We start from the raw sequence: 15,685 nt of genomic DNA, 5'->3' as shown, positions 1-15,685 counted from the left end.
GGTCCTACATACTGTCAAGCCTTTTAACTTAGATATAGACATAATCATATGTCCCATGCAGGTGTGAGGACCTAAATTTGATCCCTAGAACCCACTTAAAGATGCTGGGCATGGTGGCATGTGCTTGTTAGTCCTTCTGGGGAGGCAGATATAGGGGAATCCCAGCCAGCCTTGACTAATTGGTGACCACTAGGTCAATAAAAGATTCTGACTCAAAGGAGGTGCATGGCATTCCTGAGAATGACACCCAAAATTGTGCTCTGACCTCCACATTCATGCACACGCACGCACGCACGCACGCACGCACGCACGCACGTATACACGTATACACATACACACATGCACATGTATTTAAGAGAGAGAGAGCTCGCGCGCTCCTGTCCTGAGAATTGGTGACCCTGGTAGAAGAACCCAAACTCATAGTTTCCCGGCTCCAAGTCGCAGCTCCTATATAGGGCTCTGGCCGCACTTTTCATTTGCATTCGTTAGGGTTTCTATTGCTGTGATAAAACACCATGACCAAAATCAACTTGGGGATAAAAGGGCTTATTTCATCTTTCATCATTCAGGGAAATCAAAGCAGGAACCTGGACACAGGAATGGAAGAAGAGGCCGCAGAGGGATGCTGCTTACTGGCTTGCTCCCCACGGCTTGCTCAGTCTGCATTCTTTTTTTTTTTATTTTTATTTATTTATTTTTTTTTGGTTTTTCAAGACAGGGTTTCTCTGTGTAGCTTTGAGCCTTTCCTGGAAGTCACTTGGTAGCCCAGGCTGGCCGTGAACTCACAGAGATCCGCCTGCCTCTGCCTCCCAAGTGCTAGGATTAAAGGCGTGCACCACTACTGCCCGGCTCAGTCTGCATTCTTACAGCACCCCAGACTACCAGCCTGGGGGTAGCACTGCTCACAGAGGGTCTGACTTTCCCATGTCAATCATCATTCTAGAAAATGAACCACAGGCTTGCCCACAAGCCAATCTAGTGGGAACATTTTCTCAACTGAGGTTCTCTCTTCCAAAATGACTCTAACTTATGTCAAGTTGATATAAAACTAGCTAGCACACCACCCATGTGTTGCTTGGTGGCATCCAGGATCCATAGTTGTCAGATACTCATTTTTATCAGCAAGCTTCTCTCATTTTAGAATCAATATAAAGCACCCTGAGGTGATGGGGAGCCAGGCTTAAGAAAAATAAATCCAGAATACAATAATCAGAAGAGGAAAATCCTGGTAGAAAAGGGATTGTGTGTGTTTAGTTGTCTGGTGCCAACTGGGGGTCCTCTGGGATAATAATTCTGGCAGGATTCAGGGCTTTTCTGTGTAAAGAATTTGTAATGGCTAAGTCCAGATTTCCCACAGTCCATTTAGGAAAACATGGATTCTGGTAGGTCCTCTAGGAGGACCAAGCTGGGAAGAGACGTGCTAGGCTATGGAAGGTTAAAGAGGAGAGGGAATCCTGAAAAGGACGGAGGAGTGCAGGAAGAGAGCCACGCAGTTCCGGGATGGCAGGAGGTGAGAGGAGGAAGGATTGGTGCAAAGAGCCCCAGGCTTTCAGAAAGCCTCTGCCAGCCCTTGGGAAGTTCTAAGACCCATGGGAGCACCAAGACTTCTGCATGGGCAAGGAAGGTGGGAACTAAGGCTCCTCCATGCTGGCACTGGTTGTTGACTGTCCAGAAAGACATGGGGTCGGTTTAAAGGCTGAAGTAACTGCCACTGTATTGCCGGTGAAGACTAACCATCACCGGACTCTCTGTAGAAAATGTCACATTTCTTCTTGGAAGGAGATGCAGGTATCACGACTTCATGGATGCCACAGCAGGATCTAACATTTTCACTTACAAGCCTTATACTTAAAAAAAAAAAAATTAAAGCAATGCATCTCTGTCATAATTACTTTAAACATGGAGAAAAGTATAAAAAAGAAAAATAAAGATTGCTCTTATCCCATTAGAGGTTTTCTGCATAATAGATCTAAATGGATGTCATTGTATTTAAAAATAACATTGTATCCTACATATTGTTTAAGTCCTTTTAACTTAACATCTAGACAGCCTCACATGTCCCTAATTTCTATAATCTTTTGTGTTTTGTAATTACTGTGTGGTGTTCCTGAGTATAAATAGACCTTGATCTGTTTTAAATGCTGCCCTGTGGCTCAACATTCTAGATGGTTCAGATTCTCTGTCACTGTAGGCATCACTGTAACTGCAACCCAGGAATCAGAACATGGGCTCTGAGTCTCTGGAGACTCCAGGGCTGCCTCAGTGACCCATCTGAAGCTCCCTAGTCTTAACAGTGAAGATGTGCCAGATATCTGTCAGGGTCCTGAGGAGACAAAAAACTAGGTCCTCCTCTCAGTTTAGGGAGAGCAGAGTTCTTTTCTTCTGGTGCTTTCCCGTGAAAAAATCATGGCCTTCCTGGGTTTGTTTGTTTTTGTGATTATGCGTTTCCGCTGCTTTGTGAGATTTAACCTCCATTTCCCTTCAAGGAGAAGTGACGGGGGAAATCCCCACCACTGAGGACCATTGGTGGAGTTACATCGTGACAGGAGTGACCTTCTAGGCTCCCCTGGGGACAATCTCAGCCTGGCTGGCGCACAGTGTCTTACTCTCCAGGACTATTTGGAGGACCGGATGCTACAGGGAGTCCAGAGAGTCCATTCCTCAGACCTCTCTCTGGAAGCCTGGAGTCTGCCCTACACTCTGTCCATCGGGTCCTCTTCCACACAAGAACAGAACTGAGGGGCTCCACTGGCAAAGAGGTTAGTAGTGAGGTACACTACTTAAAGTTGGGGATCAGAAGCCACGAGAGCTGAAAAATGATACAAATTAGACTCTAGTTATCCTAGCTACCTTTCTCACCATTATGACCTGACAAGAAGCAATTTAAGGGAGAAAGGGCCTGTTCTGGGGGGGATGTGTTCCATCATGGTGACGAAGGTGTGGTGGGGGGGGCAAGGTCAGCTGGTAACACAGCATCTGCAGTCTGGAAGCAGAGAGAGGAGAAAACGGAGCTGGACAGTAAAACCTCAACACCCTACCACCACCACCACCACCACACCACCCACCCCTCCACAACCTCCCCAACTCCCGTGACCCCCTTCCTCCAGCAAAGCCCTACCTGTAAAGGTCCTTTAACCTCACAAAGACCACCTCCAGCTAAGGACCAAGGATCCAAACACATTTGCCTACAGGGGACATTTAACACCCAAACTATACCAGTGATTCTTGTTTTCTTTTTTTTTTTTTTTTTTTTTGGTTTTTTATTAAAAAAAAAAAAAATTAAAAAAAAAAAAAATAGAGTTTTTTCGAGCAGGGTTTTCTCTGTGTAACTTTGCACCTTTCCTGGAACTCACTTGGGAGTCCAGGCTGGCCTCGAACTCACAGAGATCCACCTGCCTCTGCCTCCCGAGTGCTGGGATTAAAGGCGTGTGCCACCACCGCCCGGCTGATCCTTGTTTTCTTACAAATGAAGTTTTTCTGGGTCAAATGCCCCTTACCTCATGGGACAGTTTTCATCGTAGTAGGTTCAGAGATTTCCCTACTCTTCTTCCTGGGATTGAAGCTAGGTCCCTGGGACTTGGTGTCAGGAGAATTCTCACGGGTCCTCCATCTTTGTGTCTCCTGACATCTGTTGGGCTGAACGTAATCCCTGCCAACCCCACACAGGCATCCTCTGAGATGTGGCAAACTCCCCATCTGCCAAGCAGACCACCATCCATGTTGGCTTCATTTCCTACTTTCCTGGGTTTTCTCCTGTAAGCATGTAGCATTTTCAAAATAAAAAAAATAAAAAGTCATTAAAATGTGCCTTGAAGGATTTGTCTTATTTCCTATAGTAAAACTATAAGACAGGTTCTGTGTGGGGTGGGGTCCTGTCTTGTGATCTGGGACATGCTGTGGATGAAAATCATCACTTACAGGTGGGACAATTCAACCTGACTAGAAGCTAACTAACCCATGAGGGATGTGATTATCAGGTGCTGCTAAAGATGCCTGGAGGATGCTCTGACTCCATGTGTACAGGAAGGTTACTGGGCTGTGACTGGGAGTAAGCAGAGCTGCCCTGCCCTGCTGTGTTCTTTATGGCAAAAGCAGGGCGGCTTGCCAGGCAATGAGCTAAACCCACCCTGGATCAGCAGAGAATGCAGCCTTCCTTCTGGGAGGACCCTGACTAAGCAAACTTGATTATAGTACACTACCTCCTTCTTCTCCTCCCTTGAAATGGACACTCAGCTTTGAGATTAGGTCCCCATAGCCAAAACCCTGTTTCTGCCCAGCGTAGAGGGTGACATAGGCAATCTGAATAAAAGTTCTCTGTGTCAGCACAGGTGTGTGGGGATGGGGCTTTAGACTAAACTCATCACAGGATGAGTTTGACCTCAAATAGATCTTTCTAGAAAGTGATATGGCAATTTGTGTCAATAGCCTTTCAAAAGTCCACACTCAAAATTCAAACACAGATTTATGGGTGATGGTTGCATTATGATATTCCACAAAATGGTTTTAAAAAATGGAAGCAACCTCAATGTTTAATAACAAGGGAAAGAGATGAACTAACTCATGGTGTACCCTATATTGACCTAGTATGGAGACATTAAAATGTTTTTCAAAGATTTTTACTGGTGATGGGGATTATTCACAGTGTAGTTAAAGAATTAGCATCTAGACACTAAGGAGATGGCTCAGTCCAAAAAGGGTTTGGCGAACAAATATGAGGACCTGAGTTCCATCCCCCAGAACCCACTGAAGAGAAAAGTGTGGTGCTAAATATAATACCAGAACTGGGGAGGTAGAGGCAGGCAGATCCTGGAGCTCACTGGCTACCAGCCTAGTTTACTCAGCAAACTTCAATCCAATGAGAGACCCTGTCTTAAAAGGGGGGGGGCAGGGAGATGGCTCACTGGGTAAGACCACTTACTGTGCAAGCATCAGGGCCTGAGATCTGATCCACAGCCTTCACAGAAAACTGTAGCTATGACACATGCCTCTGTAATCCTAGCACTGGGGACAGAGACAGGAGATCCCTATGGCTTGGTGAGAGACCTTATCTCAAAAGAATAAGGCCAAGGGTGATAGAAAAGGACATCCAATATCTTTCTCTGGTCTCTGCACATACACAGGTTCACACACAAGCACACACACACATGCATGTACTACACAACACACATACACACACACAGAGGGAGAGAGGGAGAGAGAGAGAGAGAGAGAGAAAGAGAGAGAGAGAGAGAGAGAGAGAGAGAGAGAATGAGAGAGAGAGAGAGAATGAGAATGAGAGAGAGAGAATGAGAATGAGAACGAATATAGGGTGGCTGCCTTCAAAGAACAGCTCTTCAAGGTTGTCCTCTGGCCTCTACATGTATATACATGTGCACATACATGCACAGATGCACCCTCACAAACATATACACATACATATGCACCTATAAATTTACTGATAAAAAGGAAAGACTTAGGACTCAGAACTGTGTGTGCAACATTATTTTACTATCATGAAATTAGTACATGCAGAACCCCTAGTAAAATACTACAAAGAAGCCGGGCGGTGGTGGCGCACGCCTTTAATCCCAGCACTCGGGAGGCAGAGGCAGGCGGATCTCTGTGAGTTCGAGGCCAGCCTGGGTTACCAAGTGAGTTCCAGGAAAGGCGCAAAGCTACACAGAGAAACCCTGTCTCGAAAAACCAAAAAAAAAAAAACTACAAAGAAACATATCAGCTCTTTAGATACTTGTGACTAGTGATTTTTTTTCCTTTGTACTCTTCACTAGTCATGAACAATTTTTATTTAGTATAAATTCCATTTTTTTAATATATAGCAATTGCCATTCTACCATGTTACTTCATATTGCAAATTTTTCTACTTTTTAAAAGACTGAATAATATTTCATTATATGTATCCCAATCCTATTTAATTTTACCATTAAGAAATAATAGTAATAAGGGGCTGAGAAGATGGCTCAGTGGATAAAGTACTTGCCATACAAGTGTACAGTTTGGGTCCCCTAGAACCAACTTAAATGCCAGGTAATGTAATTCTAGTGCTCAACATGTGAAAACAGGGGATGCCCGAACGAAGCTGGCTAAGGACACTATCCATATCAGTAAGCTTTGGGTTAAGGTGAGAGACACTGCTTTAGTGACTAAAAATGGAGAGAAATTGATGGAGACATCTGATGTCAACCTTAGGCTTCCACATGTCCACACAGACACACATACCCACACACAAATAAACTTGCACACACACACACACACACACACATACACACACACACACACCCCATATACATAAAATTATAGGGTGAGCATTGAAATCTATGTACCATTATATTATGACTTAAATGAATTCCCTAATGGTTGCAGCTCTTTATAGTGTGTGTTTCAAATAGAAGGAAAACTGTCCTTGAGGAAAATATGCAATGCGGGGCGAGAATGCAAAGATTTGTAACCACTGCTTTTGTGTGTCTTTCTATTGAGAAGAAAAGCCATTAATCTGGGAAGAGTGAATGGCTCAGTGTGTAAAGGAGCCTACCACTGGATGCATACAGTGAAAGGAGAGAACCAACCGCTACAAGCTACTCTCTGACCTCTCCATAAGTGCACACACACACACACACACACACACACACACACACACACACACACACACACGGTAATAGAAGTACCATCAAGCCTGAACAGAGGAAGTTGAGAGCCAAGGTTAGAACAGACAGCGGAAAGGCACTTCAGCTGAACATACAGATGGCACTCTGCCTCCCTCTTGGCTGCCATGTGAAAAGAAAAGTTGCGTTCCATAGATGGCCACTGTTCAAATATTTCATAAGTGTCTTTGAACTGATTTCAAATACCGTTAAAACCACAATGAGGCCATAACAGCCAAAGGAGCGGAGATGGGAGAGGACTTAGGGGGAAGAGTCCTCTGAAGAGAATGGGGGGATAGGCGCCTTCTTTGAGAGATGGGGTGTAGAGGACGAGGCTCAGACATGGTAAATGGGCTCCCATTCTTGTCTGGAAGAGCTGAAAAGAACAAGGCTTACAGCTTGTATGAAGCCCAGAGAGAGAAGGGTCCTTTTACAGAAGTACCTGTCAAAGGATCCCTGCTCCCAGCCTGTAGCATAGCCCACCCCAGAAGGGACCGAGTTCCAGGTTTACAAGAACAGAAGCCAGATGCATGCTGGTCCCTGCTGGAAGCTCCCTGTTGGCAGCAAGCCCAGGCCGATGAGAAAGATTTAACTTTAAACAGATTTCCAGATTTCTTGTTAGATGGTAGTGAAATCCAAGCTAAACTGAGACTGTAGAACTTTTTATTTATCATGAGTGTTATGACCAAAAAAGTCATGAGACTGATGAATTGTTACCCACTGCTTTCTACCCAGACCCCAACAGGTCTACGCTTTATGAAGTCCATTGCTCACTGTGTTTAAAATGTCTTAGCTCGCCCTGTCCAGAGAGCTGACTACCCGAGGACAGCCAGGGTCCCCCAGAAAACCCTTAAAATAACCCAGAAAACCAGAGGGATGTACAGAAAGGTCACACATGAAAGACGTTGGCCAGGGGCTGGGAAATGGCTCAGTCAGTAAAATATTCACCATACAATCATGAGGACCTGAGTTCAATCCCCACACCCATGTAAGCCACGTGTGGGGGCTGTGTTTATGGTGGCTTACAGTAGATTTGGTGGCTGCAGATCTGGAGACAGACACAGGCAGATTTCTGGGACTCCCTAGGAGCCAGCCTCACTATCCTAGATGTTTTGGGACCCTGTCTCAAAAAGGCAAGGTGGATGGCTTCTGAGGAACAGCACCTAAGGCCGACCTCTGACCTTCACATTCACTTACATGCATGTGCACACATAATCACACACACACACACACACACACACACACACACACGCACACACACACACACGCAAGTGCACGCAGCTGATTTTTAATCAGACTTAATAAATGAAATTCACAATTTGATTGATGAGTGCCACCTGTGCCAACCAAAATCTAGAAGAGATTAACTGAACAGATGGACTCTGGAGTTCTTTAACAAGAAAGCAGCATTTGCCAGTAACTAGTTGGGCTCACTAGGAACCAGTCTAGCTTATTTCTTCTCTCTCTCTCTCTCTCTCTCTCTCTCTCTCTCTCTCTCTCTCTCTCTCTCTCTCTCTCTCTCTCTGTGTGTGTGTTTCTCTCTGTCTCTGTCTGTCTGTCTCTCTCTCTTTCTCTCTGTCTCTGTCTGTCTGTCTGTCTGTCTCTCTCTCTCTCTCTCCTCTCTCTCTCTCTCTCTCTGTTTCTCTCTGTCTCTGTCTGTCTGTCTGTCTGTCTCTCTCTCTCTCTCTCTCTCTGCAGCTTTCTGTCTCTCCCCAGGTTTGTGGATAAGGGATCATTCATAATCCCTGCATCTTGATTTCTGTGAGACTTTTCTCCCTCCCTGCTCTGCTCTGTGCACAGGTGGGCGTGTGTCAGGGACAAGGGGTGGATTTAGAATCCCTTGACAGGACTCTCACAGTGTCTTGTCACCTTGGAAGGGAGTCTGGTGGCATTCCTGTGGACTTTGTTCAGATTCTGTCCAAGTCAATAATTATTTTTTCCAAAGAGCCCATAAAAATGGCATACATTTATTTATGAAGTACCTTGTACAAAACTCGAGCAAGCACCTCTCAGGTGTTTATCATTCCTTTCTGATGAAAACACCCCAAATCCTCCTGGCTTCTGTGAAATGCACAGTTCACTATCATCATCTGGAGTCACCTGACTGGGGAGATATTTTTATGAATAACTTGGAAGGTGACAGGGAGCTGGTTTTTATCAAATGTATGCAAGACAGAAAAGATAGTGAACCCATTGGAATGACTATAATTCTTTTTTTTTCTAACTTGAATCCTATATGTGGACACATTTTGACATTGAAAATAGAAATATCTGCACCCAGAAAAGAGGGGCTTGGACCCGCCTCAACTGAATGTATCAGGCTCTGCTGACTCCCCATCTTGCCTTGGAGGAGGTGGGAATGGGGGATGGGTTGGGAGGTAAGGCTGGGGGTGGGTGGGAGGAGGGAGGACAGGGGAATCTGTGATTGGTATGTAAAATGAATAGACAATCTCTTAATTAAAAAAAATTATTTTAAGCTGGGCGGTGGTGGCGCACGCCTTTAATCCCAGCACTCGGGAGGCAGAGCCAGGCGGATCTCTGTGAGTTTGAGGCCAGCCTGGGCTACCAAGTGAGTTCCAGGAAAGGTGCAAAGCTACACAAGAGAAACCCTGTCTCGAAAAACCAAAAAAAAAAAAAATTATTTTAAAAAATTAAAAAAAAAAAGTATCTGCACCCAGGACAGTGGCTCAGATTGAAGCAGTGGTTTGTTTTAACTCGCACAGCGCACTAACAAGGTGGCTCTCTGGTCACCATCACTGGGGTCAGCTTCCTGTCTCAACTCCTCATTCACTGTAATGGCACACCAGCTCCTCTACACAAACTGCTCCCAACTGTGCTGGCCAAATCCTGTGACTCCCTTGGTCCCCACAGGGACTCTCACTCCTCCACCCACACCACTGCAGAGGCCCCTGCTATGGTTCCACTGGGTCTTGATGCCCTGGACATCACACCAGTTCTTGGCCCATTATCAGTCTCCCTGGAGCTCTGTATCAAGTATCCACTTGTTCCTGCACCCCATTGCCGTGTATCTCTGTGCATCAATATCCATGTGCTTCCCCACTGGTATGAATCTCCTAGGAAGGAGCATCAAGTCCACATTGTTTAAAAATTGAATTGTGCTAGTGCTGAGTGGGGTCGGATATGTCTAACAAGATTATACAGAGCCTTTGTGTAACCTATTCACCTACCATGAATTCACTTAAAGTTCCTAGATATTGAAAATACATATCCTAAGAATATGTTGGTAAATTTTATATAGGATAAAATTACTTTATCTTTATAAGGATTTTGGATGTTGGATGATTTTTCTTAATTGACCTATTTTTAAAAAAATATATGGTGGGAGGAGCTAAGAGATGGTTTAGTGGTTAAGAGCATATACTGCTCTTGCAAAGTGGCCAGATTTGATTTACAACATCCACTTAGGGCAGCTCACACCCACATAGGTAACTCACACCCACACAGGCAGCTCACACCCACATAGGCAACTCACACCCATATAGGTAGCTCACACCCACTTAGGCAGCTCACACCCATATTGGGCAACTCACACCCCCATATGCAGCTCACACCCACATTTGCAGCTCACCCCACCAGTGACTGCTACTCTGATTTACAAACTCTGGTCTCCATGGGAAATCTGCACTTGTGTGCACATAACCACATGTAGATCACACATTTACACATAACCGAAAATAAAAATTATGTATATATATGAATTCAGGCTGGAGAGATGGCTGAATGGTTAAGAGCCCTTACTCTCTTGCAGAAGACTTGGTTTCAGTTCCTATAGCCAGGGTAATGGCTCTGATCATTGTAACTCCAGTTCCAAGGGACCCAGTACTTTATTTTGGTCTCTGTGGGCACCAGGCACATATGCGGTACACATACATACATTCGGTCAAACACTCATACAAATAAACAAATCTTTTAATAGATGAATTATTATGCAAGTTTAGTGGCATTCTACCTTTATTTCACATTTCTGTAAGTTATTTTTAAACTTACTGTATATTGCCTGCAAGTTTCTAATAAAGTCCTATTAAGCATACAGGAATCTATGTATTTTTTACATAAAGCCTACTGTAACAAGAACAAACAAAAGACTTGTAAATTCTTAACAGGCAAACATTATAAAAAAAAAAACACAACAAATGTCTGTCAACAGGTGAATGGATCAACAGATTTGTCTGTCTTCACACTATGGTGTTGACCATTCAACAGCAGAATGGAATTCACTGCTGATACCATCAGCAAAGTGAATTAATATCAAACACATTACACTAAGCAGAAGCCAGAGAATCCATAGGTCTGATTCCAGTTGTGTGAAGTTCAAAGGCAGTGGCAAATTAAAGCTCACTGAACAAATTAGTACAGTTCTCATCTAGAGGGTGGGGACTGACTAGGAAGAAGCCGCAGAGAACTGGCTGCAGTCAAGCAGAGTCTGTTTCATGATCTAGGATGTGGCCACCATACAAAAGAGCATACACACACACCAAAAGCCTGGAGCTGTCCTCTGAAGACCTGTGCATTGTTACTGCATGTAAATAAATACCCCCTGGAATAATTGTTACTGTGTATATGTGTGAGTGCATGTGTTCATATACATACAAGTGCATGTGTGTGTGTAGGCCAGAGGACCACCTCAGGTACATGTGCTTTTGTAAGTGTATATGCGTGTGCGTAAGTGCGTGCATGCGTGCATGTGTGTGCAGCCTAAAGGACCATCTCAGGTGCCATGTATTTTTCTTTTTGTTTGGAGATAAGATCTCTCACTAGCTTGGAACTCATGAGGCCTGACTTGCTGGCCAACAAAGCCCAGGGCTCTGTCTTTCTCCATCTCCCAAACACTGGGATTATAAGTGTGAATCCCAACCTTTTTTTTAAAAAAGAGAGAGAGAGAGAGAGAGAGAGAGAGAGAGAGAGAGAGAGAGAGAGAGAAAGGAAGGGAGAGAGGGATGTAGGGAGGGAGGGGGGGAGGGAGGGAAGCTGGGAGAGAGAGAGAGAAAGAGAGAGTCAGCCAGAGAGAGGGATGGGAAGGAAGGAAGGAAGGAAGGAAGGAAGGAAGGAAGGAAGGAAGGAAGGAAGGAAGGAAGGAAGGAAGGAAGGAAGGAAGGAAGAAAAGTAGGTAAGTAGGTTCCAGGGATGAAATTCAGGTTCCCATGCTTACAAGGCAAATTTTTGTTGTTGTTGTTGTTGTTGTTTGAGACAGTGTTTCTCTGTGTAGCTTTGGAGCCTTTCTGGAACTCACTCTGTAGCCCAGGCTGGTCTTGAACTCACAGAGATCTGCCTGCCTCTGCCTCCTGAGTGCTGGGATTAAAGGCATATGCCACCACCACCCAGCTCATTTTACTGACCAAGCAATCTTCCTATTCCAGAATTGTCATTTAAAGATTTTATTTCATACCAGCATCCACTCAAAACATACCAGACTGGGGGTGTGGCTCAGACATAGAACACTCACCTACATTTGTGAGGGTCTGGATTTCATACCTACCACTGCAACACACACACACACCAAATGAGCATATTTCCACCCTGGTTTGCAGTTCAGTTCCACTTATTTCTTTGGCAAAATGTAGTTTTAGGGGTACTTGGTTTAGGAATTTGGGTGAGCCTGTTCAGAAAGTTCAGTTCAGTTCTGGACCTACAGGAGGTACCATCATGGGTGTTGACATTCTCCACAAGGACTGAAAGGCTTGGCACAAGGAGCCCAAGGGCCAGGATGTCTACCTGTGGCTGCTAGTCAAGCTGTAGAGGTTTCTGGCCAAACAAACCAACTCCTCCTTCAATCAGGTTGTGCTGAAAGGTTATTTAGGAGTCGCACTAACCAGCCACCTCTGTTCCTGTTCCAGATGATCCAAAAGATGAAGCTTCCTGGCCTAGAGAAAAAAACGACTGTGGTCATGGGGACTGTCACAGATGATGTGCGGATTCTGGAGGTGCCTAAGCTGAAGGTGTGTGGACTGTGCATGAACAGCCAGGCCCAAAGTCGCATCCTCAAGGCTGGGAGTAAGATGCTGGAGTCTCCCTAGGGCCGTGGCACCATGTTCCTGTCTGGTCTTTGGAAGGGCAGAGAGGTGTACCAGCATTTTGGCAAGGCCCCAGGAACCTCACACAGCCACACCAAACCCTATGTCCCATCCAAGGACTGGAAGTTCAAGTGTGCCAGAGACAGAAGGGCCAGCCATGACTATAAAAATTAACTCTGGATCTTACTGTTATTTAAAAAAAAAAGTTCATTTTATCAAGTAATGGGGTAAAACTTCATAACTTCTGTTGGTAGATTCATACAGGGTAACAAAACTACAACTTGCTGCTTCTGGACATCATGTCCTGAGTTCAGATCACTGTGATGTTTATATCTAGGCTTAAGCCAAATGTAATTTTCTCCAGCTTTTCCTCCGTCTTCAGGGCCTCCACTCATATCCCATGCCAATCATGGAGACTGGCAGGCGCCAGCTAGGAGACTCTGTCCCTGTTCACTTGGAGCAACCCCACCCCACTGTGGACACTCTGAGTAAACAACTTCTGGAAGTGAACAGAACAAATGTGACTGTCTGTCTGCCTCTCTAGTGGCCTTGATTTGCTACCTGCTTGATGTGAACAGGGAGGAGGCTCTGCGGGGGCCACCTGGTGACCCATTTCGTCCACCCACCTTTCTCCAGGATGGGACTTGGTGTAAGCAACAACCTGCTGTGGGGTGTTCTGTATGTCCTGTGGGAGCCCGTTCTTGGGTTCCTCGTGGCTTTACCCAGCAGGTCCGCATAGAGGATGATTAGGACCACGGGCCTGAGTGCAGGTGTCTGAGATGGTCTGCACTTGGTTGTGCTGGGGGATGGTCTGTATGGCAAATGTGTTGCTCTGATTGGTCAATAAATAAAACCTGATTGGCCGTGGCTAGGCAGGAAGTATAGGCGGGACTAACAGAGAGGAGAAATAAAAGAACAGGAAGGCAGAAGGACTCACTGCCTGCCAGCCACCGCCAGGACAAGCAGCATGTGAAAATGCCGGTAAGCCACGAGCTGCGTGGCAAGGTATAGATTCGTGGATAATTTAAGATATAAGAACAGTTACCAAGAAGCCTGCCATGGCCATACAGTTTGTAAGCAATATAAGTCTCTGTGTTTACTTGGTTGGGTCTGAGTGGCTGTGGGACTGGCGGGTGACAAAGATTTGTCCTGACTGTGGGCAAGGCAGGAAAACTCTAGTTACAACAACCCATTCCCCAGTCCTCCATCTTAGCCATAATCCCAACTACAACCAAACTAGACTGGCTGTCCTACAGGCATTCACTTGGGGCTTGATCCACACAAGCCAGGAAACATGCAGTGGAATCCCCACCTGGAGTTGAGGCGCCCAACTGCTTCTGGACATCATGTCCTGAGTTCAGATCACTGTGATGTTTATATCTAGGCTTAAGCCAAATGTAATGCTGGTCACTAGTGTTCTTTCCCTGCTTAGCAGAAAGGGCAGTATTAGAAGACTGTTCCTGTTCTTAAGAAAGGTAGACCAAGTCACGATGTTCTTCTATGTAACACAGAGGAGAATTCAGTCCACCCACTAATCCCTGGGTTAGAGACCTTTTGCTAAAGAATTCTACCATTTGTTCTTTTGCTCCATAAGTGGGTTTAAGAGAGCCACATTTCTTGTGCCCCAAGTGAGGCAAAGGAAGTCGTAGACAGACTGCATGCAGCCCATGGGGTCTGTCATGGGAAGAGGAATGGGAGGAGTCAGGACTCTGTTCTTTTTAAGGAGAGCTATTCAGCTCTGACAGAATGGGAAACAGTACGGATAATGCTTTTAGTCATTTATTTTATTTCATTTTTTAGGGTTTTTTTTTTCTTGCTAAATTTGGCAGCAAGTAAAGGCTTGGCCAGTCTCTCAGGGCTCACCCTGGCTCCAGGGAAGATAGTCTAAGTCTGGCGCGCTCTGAAACATGTCCGTAGCATTTTAGCAATGTTCTGGATAAGTGGAATGGTCTGTCAACCAACATTAGAAATGCAGTCTCTGCAGACAGACCAACCGGAGGTTGCATCCTAGCAGGCCATTTTACTGTGTTAAGCGGCAGTTTCCTCCATTGTAAACTGTAGACAAAAACTCCTCTCACCATTATGAAGGTTAAATTAGATGGTATATGCAAAAAGACTCATTGTTATTGTTACCCTCTAAATGGAATTCAAGTCCCCCAAAGGGCTCTTGTGTGAAGGCAGCAGAGACTGGAGGGTAGAGAGAGTGACTCAGGGTTGGCACCTAGTGACAGCCGTGTGCCCTGACTGAAGGATGCCGAGCCACTAAAGCCTGGCCAGAAAGACCTGGAACCCAGAACAGCTCCAGGAGAGGGATGGTGACTAGTTTAGACCATAGTGGCCCTTTGAGGGCTCTAAATCTATCCCTAGGACTTTGTCCACTTTTGAGAGAGGCCATCTCAGGTCACAGGCACACTTCTTCTGGGCGTAATGGAGTTTGTTTGCTTGTGGTCAGGCCAGGAAGCACCAAGGCGGGTGGCAGAGAGGCTGGCTGCCTTGACTGGGAAGCCAAATGCCTGGCCAACTGGGGCATGTCCAGAGAGCGAAGCGGCCTGCCTTGGCTCGGCAGCCACTGTTGCTGCCTACAGAACACCCCCCTGCAGCCAGCTGATTTTCTCATTGCTAGACTTCTAAATAGCGTGATTTATGACCGTTCTCATCCGAGCTGGCCCCTGGGTGTACACACTTTCACTTCCAGCCTAGGAAGTGAATAATGAATTAATCACCCTGCCTCAGGTTCAATACGGAGCCGAGGGTTTGCAGATCTTTATTGTACTGCACACGCCAAGTCGATCTGCTCAATTTACACTCTTAATTCATTGGAGTCTGTGCAGTTCTGCCTGATTCTGGGGAGTCACAACTGCTTGGTGGCTTGGTCTCTGAGGTAGCCCCCTTCTCTCTCCCAGTAGCCTCACCATGGTGGGGACCAGGACCACCTTCTTCCCTTTGGCCCTTCTTTCCTTGGCTGGAGGAGAGAGACAGACTTTTCTTTTAGGTGCTTGTTGCTTATAGCTTTCT

The 15,685-nt window shown here is 45.6% G+C and overlaps 1 pseudogene; it reads left to right on the top strand.

The window, feature by feature from the left end:
* Positions 1 to 12,302: 12,302 nt before the first annotated feature.
* LOC114708911 lies at positions 12,303 to 12,844 on the top strand (annotated as a pseudogene).
* Positions 12,845 to 15,685: the final 2,841 nt, after the last annotated feature.

The sequence above is a fragment of the Peromyscus leucopus genome, chromosome 7, assembly GCF_004664715.2.
Source record: "Peromyscus leucopus breed LL Stock chromosome 7, UCI_PerLeu_2.1, whole genome shotgun sequence".
Classification (NCBI taxonomy): Eukaryota; Metazoa; Chordata; class Mammalia; order Rodentia; family Cricetidae; genus Peromyscus; species Peromyscus leucopus.
Note: the sequence above shows the minus strand (reverse complement) of the source record. Positions and strands in the feature narration are given on the sequence as shown.